Below are 7,832 nucleotides of genomic sequence, written 5' to 3' on the forward strand. Positions count from 1 at the left end.
CGGCCGCCTTCAAAGCAACCGCATTACTAATACTCGCTTGTTCTTTGGCTCGGGCAAGTTCTACCCGCAAGGTTTCCACGGTGGCAGCTCCATCTGCAGTCACAACATATTAAAGATACTGGCATCATGCTGCTCTTACTACGTGGCATTCACCAGAAAATAACATTTACCCTATGCCTAGTCAAGCCTCTTGTTAACAAGCTCGATGTCGGCGTCCGCCGCATCCAGTTGCCGTTTTAATTCGGCAAACTCACTAGTCCGGCTAGCCACCGGAGGTTCCACCGCCTGCACATAAAGGTAGTCTGGTTATTGCCTGGGACTATGATCCTCTATTCGCCGCCATTCTTGTCGACAACCAGAGTCTCAGGGGCTACTATCTACACAGGGCACACCTAACATGTGCGGTACTATCACGTACCTCAGAGCCTGTTACTAGACTCATAAAGGCTTCATGTAATCTGCTTTCGGCGGACGAAATTCTTTCCATCACCGTACCCATCAGCGTACGGTGTTCTTCTGAGATGGCCACTTGCCCCAACAGCTCCCTCAGAACGTCCGACCGCATACCAGACGGTGCCGGACTCTTTTGTTCGCTCTCCTCGAGAGTCGGACGCTGGGGACTTCGGGGGTCTATGGGATTATCTTCTGGCCTCACCGGATCCAGAGAGGCCCTCCGTGATGACACTTCAGGGTCGCCCGCTTCTTGAGCGGAGGAGTCCAGGGGAGGCGTTTCGCTCTCCATTATCTCCGGAAGAAGATCCCCCGAAGACGAGCTCAGCTGAGAAGGGCTAAGACCTGAACTGCAAGATATATGCGGCGGTTATTTTCTCAGAAGAAAGATAGTATACCTTCACTATTAAAGTATTTCTTGGATCACTTATGACTTGTTGGAGGGCTGATCCCCCCGTGGACTTTGTGCGGCAAAAGCACCCCCCGAGGCAGGACCCTCTGTGAGAGACTTCTTCTCCCGTTTGGAGGCCTCGGCTTCCGGATCCTCGGAAGCAGTCATTTTCCTTCCCCGGTTATCCTCCTTCATGGAGGCTCTCATTCCCTCGGTTGGAACTGGCAGCGATGGGGGCCTGCGTCCGCCCTATTATCCCCCCTTGTATCTTCCTTCGAGGGCTCCAGGCAAGGTGCGAGCTCGAGCATCTTTTCCAATACCAGATTTTCCAAACCCTCAGGGAGGGGGGCCAAACACCGAATCATCTTCGCCTTTGTTAGCCAGTCCTAGTCAGAGAGCGAACTCTCAGAAATAACTTCATGATGAATAAAAGACAGTGTGTTCGGCTAGAGGATTTCTTACTTGTTTGGCGGCGCGGTTACTGCTCAAACCCACGTCATCGGTAGTATCCGGACACTCTACTTGAGGTCCGAAGAATGACTTGTACATCTCCTCGTGCGTCAGGACGAGGAAAATTTGAATGGCATGCGGTCCTTCTGGGTTGAACTCCCACAAGCGAAGGGGTCGGCGTTTGCAAGGCTGGACTTGACGAGCCAGCATAACTTGTATTACCACAACCAAATTAAAATCTCCCTCGAAGAGATCTCGAATGCGGCTTTGCAGTATAGGCACGTCCTTGGCTGGACCCTAGCTCAGACCTCTGCTAATCCATGACATCAGTTGTGGTGGGGGGCCCGAGCGGAAAGCGGGGGCAGCCGCCCACTTGGCACTTCTGGGAGTCGTGACGTAAAACCACCCCCGTTGCCATAATTCGGACACCTCTAGAAAGGAATCTTTCGGCCATGGAGCTCATGCCATCTTGACTATTGATGCACCTCCGCACGTTGCATGTTGCCCCTCGATCATCTTCGGCTTCACTTCAAAGGTCTTGAGCCACAGGCCGAAGTGAGGGGTAATGCGGAGGAAGGCCTCACACACAACAATAAATGTCGAGATGTGGAGAAAGGAGTCCGGAGCTAGATCATGGAAATCTAGCCTGTAATAGAACATCAAACCCCTGACGAAGGGATCCAAAGTGAGGCCTAGGCCTCGGAGGAAGTGGGAGACGAACACGACGTTCTCGTTGGGTTCGGGAGTAGGGACGACCTGCCCTCGAGCAGGCAGCCAATGCAAAACCTCGGCGGTCAGGTATCTGGCCTCCTTCAACTTCTTGATGTCCTCTTCCGTAACGGAGGAGGGCATCCATCGGCCTTGAAGGCTGGATCCGGACATGATTGAAGATCCGGAGCACCTAACCTGGGCTTTGGGTGTTAGTACTCGAGGCGGGGGAAGGGTTCGATGAGCATGAGAGGGAAAAAGCGAAAACCTTGTCCCTTTATAAAGAGGGTGAATATCAAGCGTCCTCTCCGTAGCCATTTAGGACTTGCCTATAATCTAGGAGTCCTAGACACGGTTGGGTTACCCACGACCGCATTAATGAGAATCCCGTAATTGGGGGAACACGATCTCTGCTTTGACAAGATGTGTCAAGAAACCACCTCGCGTTATGTGTGGAGCTGGTTGAAGAAAAACGGTTCGAATAATCACCGGGCCATGACATAACGTCATGCTGCCAAAACAAGTCAGCAAATTGGATTTGCGAAAATATTATTCTCTCTACGGCGGTATGTGGAACTTATTTTGCAGGGTCGGACACTATCCTCGTATTCAAATTCTTCTGTGATGTATTAGGAGAAGGAACCCGCCTTGCAATGCCGAAGACAATACTGCGCGCCGGACTCATCGTCATTGAAGCCTAGTTCAGGGGCTACTGAGGGAGTCCTGGATTAGGGGGTCTCCGGATAGCCGGACTATCTCTATTGGCCGGACTGTTAGAGTATGAAAATACGAGATTGAAGACTTCGTCTCGTGTCCGGATGGGACTCTACTTGGCGTGGAAGGCAAGCTAGGCAATACGGATATGGATACCTCCTCCTTTTTAACCGACCTTGTGTAACCCTAACCCTCTCCGGTGTCTATATAAACCGAAGGGTTTTAGTCCGTAGGACAACAACCACAACATACAATCATACCATAGGCTAGCTTCTAGGGTTTAGCCTCTCCGATCTCGATCTACTCTTGTACTACCCATATCATCAATATTAATCAAGCAGGACGTAGGGTTTTACCTCCATCAAGAGGGCCCGAACCTGGGTAAAACATTGTGTCCCCTGCCTCCTGTTACCATCCGGCCTAGACGCACAGTTCGGGACCCCCTACCCGAGATCCGCCGGTTTTGACACCGACAGTCTCTCTCAAGCAACCCTGCAACCAAATAACAAAGAGTCTCTTGTGTCCCCAACACACCCAATACAATGGTAAGTTGTATAGGTGCACTAGTTTGGCGAAGAGATGGTGATACAAGTGCAATATGGATGGTAGATATAGGTTTTTGTAATCTGAAAATATAAAAACAGCAAGGTAACTAATGATAAAAGTGAGCGTAAACAGTATTGCAATGCTAGTAAACAAGGCCTAGGGTTCATACTTTCACTAGTGCAAGTTCTCTCAACAATAATAACATAATTAGATCATATAACTATCCCTCAACATGCAACAAAGAGTCACTCCAAAGTCACTAATAGCAGAGAACAAACGAAGAGATTATTGTAGGGTACGAAACCACCTCAAAGTTATTCTTTCCGATCAATCTATTGGGCTATTCCTATAAGTGTCACAAACAGCCCTAGAGTTCGTAGTAAAATAACACCTTAAGACACAAATCAACCAAAACCCTAATGTCACCTAGATATTCCAATGTCACCTCAAGTATCCGCGGGTATGATTATACGATATGCACCACACAATCTCATATTCATCTATTCAAACCAACACAAAGTACTTCAAAGAGTGCCCCAAAGTTTCTACCGGAGAGTCAACACGAAAACGTGTGCCAACCCCTATGCATAAGTTCATGAGGTCACGGAACTCGCAAGTTGATCACCAAAACATACATCAAGTGGATCACGTGATATCCCATTGTCACCACAGATAAGCACATGCAAGACATACATCAAGTGTTCTCAAATCCTTAAAGACTCAATCCGATAAGATAACTTCAAAGGGAAAACTCAATCCATTACAAGAGAGTAGAGGGGGAGAAACATCAGAAGATCCAACTATAATAGCAAAGCTCGCGATACATCAAGATCGTACCACCTCAAGAACACGAGAGAGAGAGAGAGACAGAGAGATCAAACACATAGCTACTGGTACCTACCCTCAGCCCCGAGGGTGAACTACTCCCTCCTTGTTATGGAGAGCGTCGGGATGATGAAGATGGCCACCGGAGAGGGATTCCCCCCTCCGGCAGGGTACCGGAACGGGTCTCGATTGGTTTTCGGTGGATACGGAGGCTTGCGATAGCGGAACTCCCGATCTATTGTGTTCCTCGATGTTTTTAGGGTATATGGACATATATAGGCAAAAGAAGTCAGTCATGGGAGCCACGAGGGGCCCACCAGGGTGGGGGCGCACCCAGGGGGGTAGGGCGTGCCTCCCTACCTCGTGGCTTCCTCGAAACTTCCCTGACGTCTACTCCAAGTCTCGTGGATTGCTTCCGTTTCAAAAATAACTCTCCCGAAGGTTTCATTCCGTTTGGACTCTGTTTGATATTCCTTTTCTTCGAAACACTGAAATAGGCAAGAAAACAACAATTTGGGCTGGGCCTCAGGTTAATAGGTTAGTCCCAAAAATAATATAAAAGTGTTTAGTAAAGCCCATAAACATCCGAAACAGATAATATAATAGCATGAATACTTCATAAATTATAGATACATTGGAGACGTATCAGCATCCCCAAGCTTAATTCTTGCTCGTCCTCAAGTAGGTAAATGATCAAAGAAAGAATTTATGAAGTGTGAATGCTAGCAGGTGCACAAGTTTGATCAATGGTCATTTCAATCACCTTTTCTAGTGTCATTATATATCATAACAGTAGCTCAACTCATAGGACTTCTCATGATCAAGTAACAAGCTATTCACATGTTAATGTATAGATCATAAACTTTCTTGAAAACTAACAAACCGTGTTATTAGTCATCAAACAATTACAATTCATCTTATTTTCAGGAAGGGTCTATGTCAGAGCTTTGATTCAGCAAACTTCACATACTCAACTATCATTTAGTCTTTCACAATTGCTAACACTCACGTGATATTTATGGGTTCAAAGCTTTAATCAGACACAGAGAAAGATAGGGGCTTATAGATTCGCCTCCCAACCTTTTACCTCAAGGGTAATGTCAAAAATAATAGTTCATGATGCCTTACATCCAATTGGGTATATATATATATAGTAACGCTAAACTAAGCGTGAGTGTAGAATAGCTTATTCTACACCCCAGTAACGGTACATACAAAATACAGTAACACACTATGTAAAATATAGTAATTTTCGTAAAAATGTAGTAAATCACAAACTTAGATGATAAAAAAATATTTTCCGAATTACTACATTTTATACACCGTTTTACTAGATTTTGTACATAGCGTTACTAGGGGTGTAGAATAAGTTATTCTACACTCATGCTTAGAATAGTGTTACCCTATATATATATATATCAGGATCTTTCCAACACAATGTGCTTGCCAAAGGATAAAATGTAAAAAGCAAAGGTGAAGATCACCATGACTCTTGCATAAGATATAAGACAAGAATAAAAGATAGGCCCTTCGCAGAGGGAAGCAGAGGTTGGCATGCGCTTTTATAGTTGGATGCACAAAACCTTAATGTGAAAGAACGTCACTTTATATTGCCACTTGTGATAGGGACCTTTATTATGTAGTTTGTCGCTTTTATTGCTTACTCATCACAAGATCGTATAAAGCTTATTTTCTCCACACTGATAGATCATACATATTTAGAGAGCAAATTGTATTGCATGCACCGATGACAACTTACTTGAAGGATCTTACTCAATCCATAGGTAGGTATGGTGGACTCTCATGGCAATACTGGTTTAAGGGATGTTTGGAAGCACAAGTAGTATCTCTACTTGGTGCAAAGAATTTGGCTATCATGAGGGGGGAAAGGCAAGCTCAACATGTTGAATGATCCATGACAATATACTTTATTTCAGATATAAGAAAAATAACCCATTATGTTGTCTTCCTTGTCCAACATCAACCTTTTAACATGTCATATTTTAATGAGTGATCACAATTACAAAAGATTTCCAAGATAGTATATTTATATGTGAAATCTCTCTTCCCTCAATATTCTTTCATGAATTGTTCAAGTGACCAATACAATGTTTGCTAACCTTCAATAAATTTACCACCTCTAATTCTTACATGTGAAGGCATTACTCCCCATGGGATAATCATATGAAATATATATAATTTCATATATTTTTATATTCAATTCATTCAACCATTTACTCATAGGATATATGTGAAGCACATGAATGAATAACAAACTACCCGAAAGATATAAGTGAAGATCAATGAGTAGTTGAATAATTATTTAGCTATGTGAAGACTCTCCCATTTAATAATTTCAGATCTTGATACTTTATTCAAACAGCAAGAAAAACAAAATAAAATGATATCTAAGAATAGCAAACATCATGTGAAGAAGCAAAAACTTAGGATCAACCGATACTAACCGATAGTTGCTGAAGAAGAAAGGTGGGATGCCAACCAGGGCATCCCCAAGCTTAGATGCTTGAGACTTCTTGAAATATTATCTTGGAATACCTTGGGAATCCCCAAGCTTGAGATTTTGTTTCTCCTTAATTCCTCTCATATCACGGTCTCCCTAAATCTCAAAAGCTTCATCCACACAAAACTCAACAAGGACTCATGAGATAGGTTAGTATAAACCAATGCAAAAACCTTATCATACACTTCTGTAGCAAATCACTAAAATTATTAATCAACATTGAATACTAAATTACTCCACATATTTAATAGTCCTATCCTCAAATAGAATCATTAAACAAGCAAACATATGCAAACAATGCAAACATAACAGCAATCTGCCTAAACAGGACAGTCTGTGAAGAATGCACCAAGATCCATACTTCCCTAGCTCCAAAAATTATGAAAGAAAATAGCCACTGTAGTAAATTTATCAGATCTTATTATTAAAAAGGTTTCAACATTTTATCACATTCTGACTTTTCTAGGGAATTTTTGCAACAATGGTAAACTATCTGTTTTCAAACGGCAACATGTAGACTTGTAAAATAGGCATAGTAAAGGCCATCAATGCCACTTTTATTGAAATAAAAGATGCAAAACATTGTTATAAATAAAAGAAAGCAAATCCTAACAAAATAAATTGACACTCCAAGCAAAACACATATCATGTGGTGAATAAAAATATAGCTCCAAGTAAAGTTACCAATGAACGAAGACGAAAGAGGGGATGCCTTCCGGGGCATCCCCAAGCTTAGGCTCTTGGTTGTCCTTGAATATTACCTTGGGGTGCCTTGGGAATCCCCAATCTTAGGCTCTTGTCACTTCTTATTCCATAGTCCATCGAATCTTTACCCAAAACTTGAAAATTTCACAACACAAAACTTAACAGAAAACTCGTAAGATCCGTTAGTATAAGAAAATAAATCACCACTTCAAGGTACTGTAATGAACTCATTATTTATATATATTGGTGTTATATCTATTGTATTCCAACTTCTCTATGGTTCATACCCTCCGATACTACTCATAGATTCATCAAAATAAGCAAACAATACATAGAAAACAGAATCTGTCAAAAAACAGAACAGTCTGTAGTAATCTGTATCAAACTTATACTTATGGAACCCCAAAAATTCTAAAATAAATTTCTGGACGTTAGGAATTTATTTATTAATCATATTCAAAAAGAATTAACTAAATAGCACTCTCCATTAAAAAATGGCAGCAAATCTCATGAGTGCTTAAG

Source organism: Triticum aestivum, chromosome 7A (assembly GCF_018294505.1).
Source record: "Triticum aestivum cultivar Chinese Spring chromosome 7A, IWGSC CS RefSeq v2.1, whole genome shotgun sequence".
NCBI lineage: Eukaryota > Viridiplantae > Streptophyta > Magnoliopsida > Poales > Poaceae > Triticum > Triticum aestivum.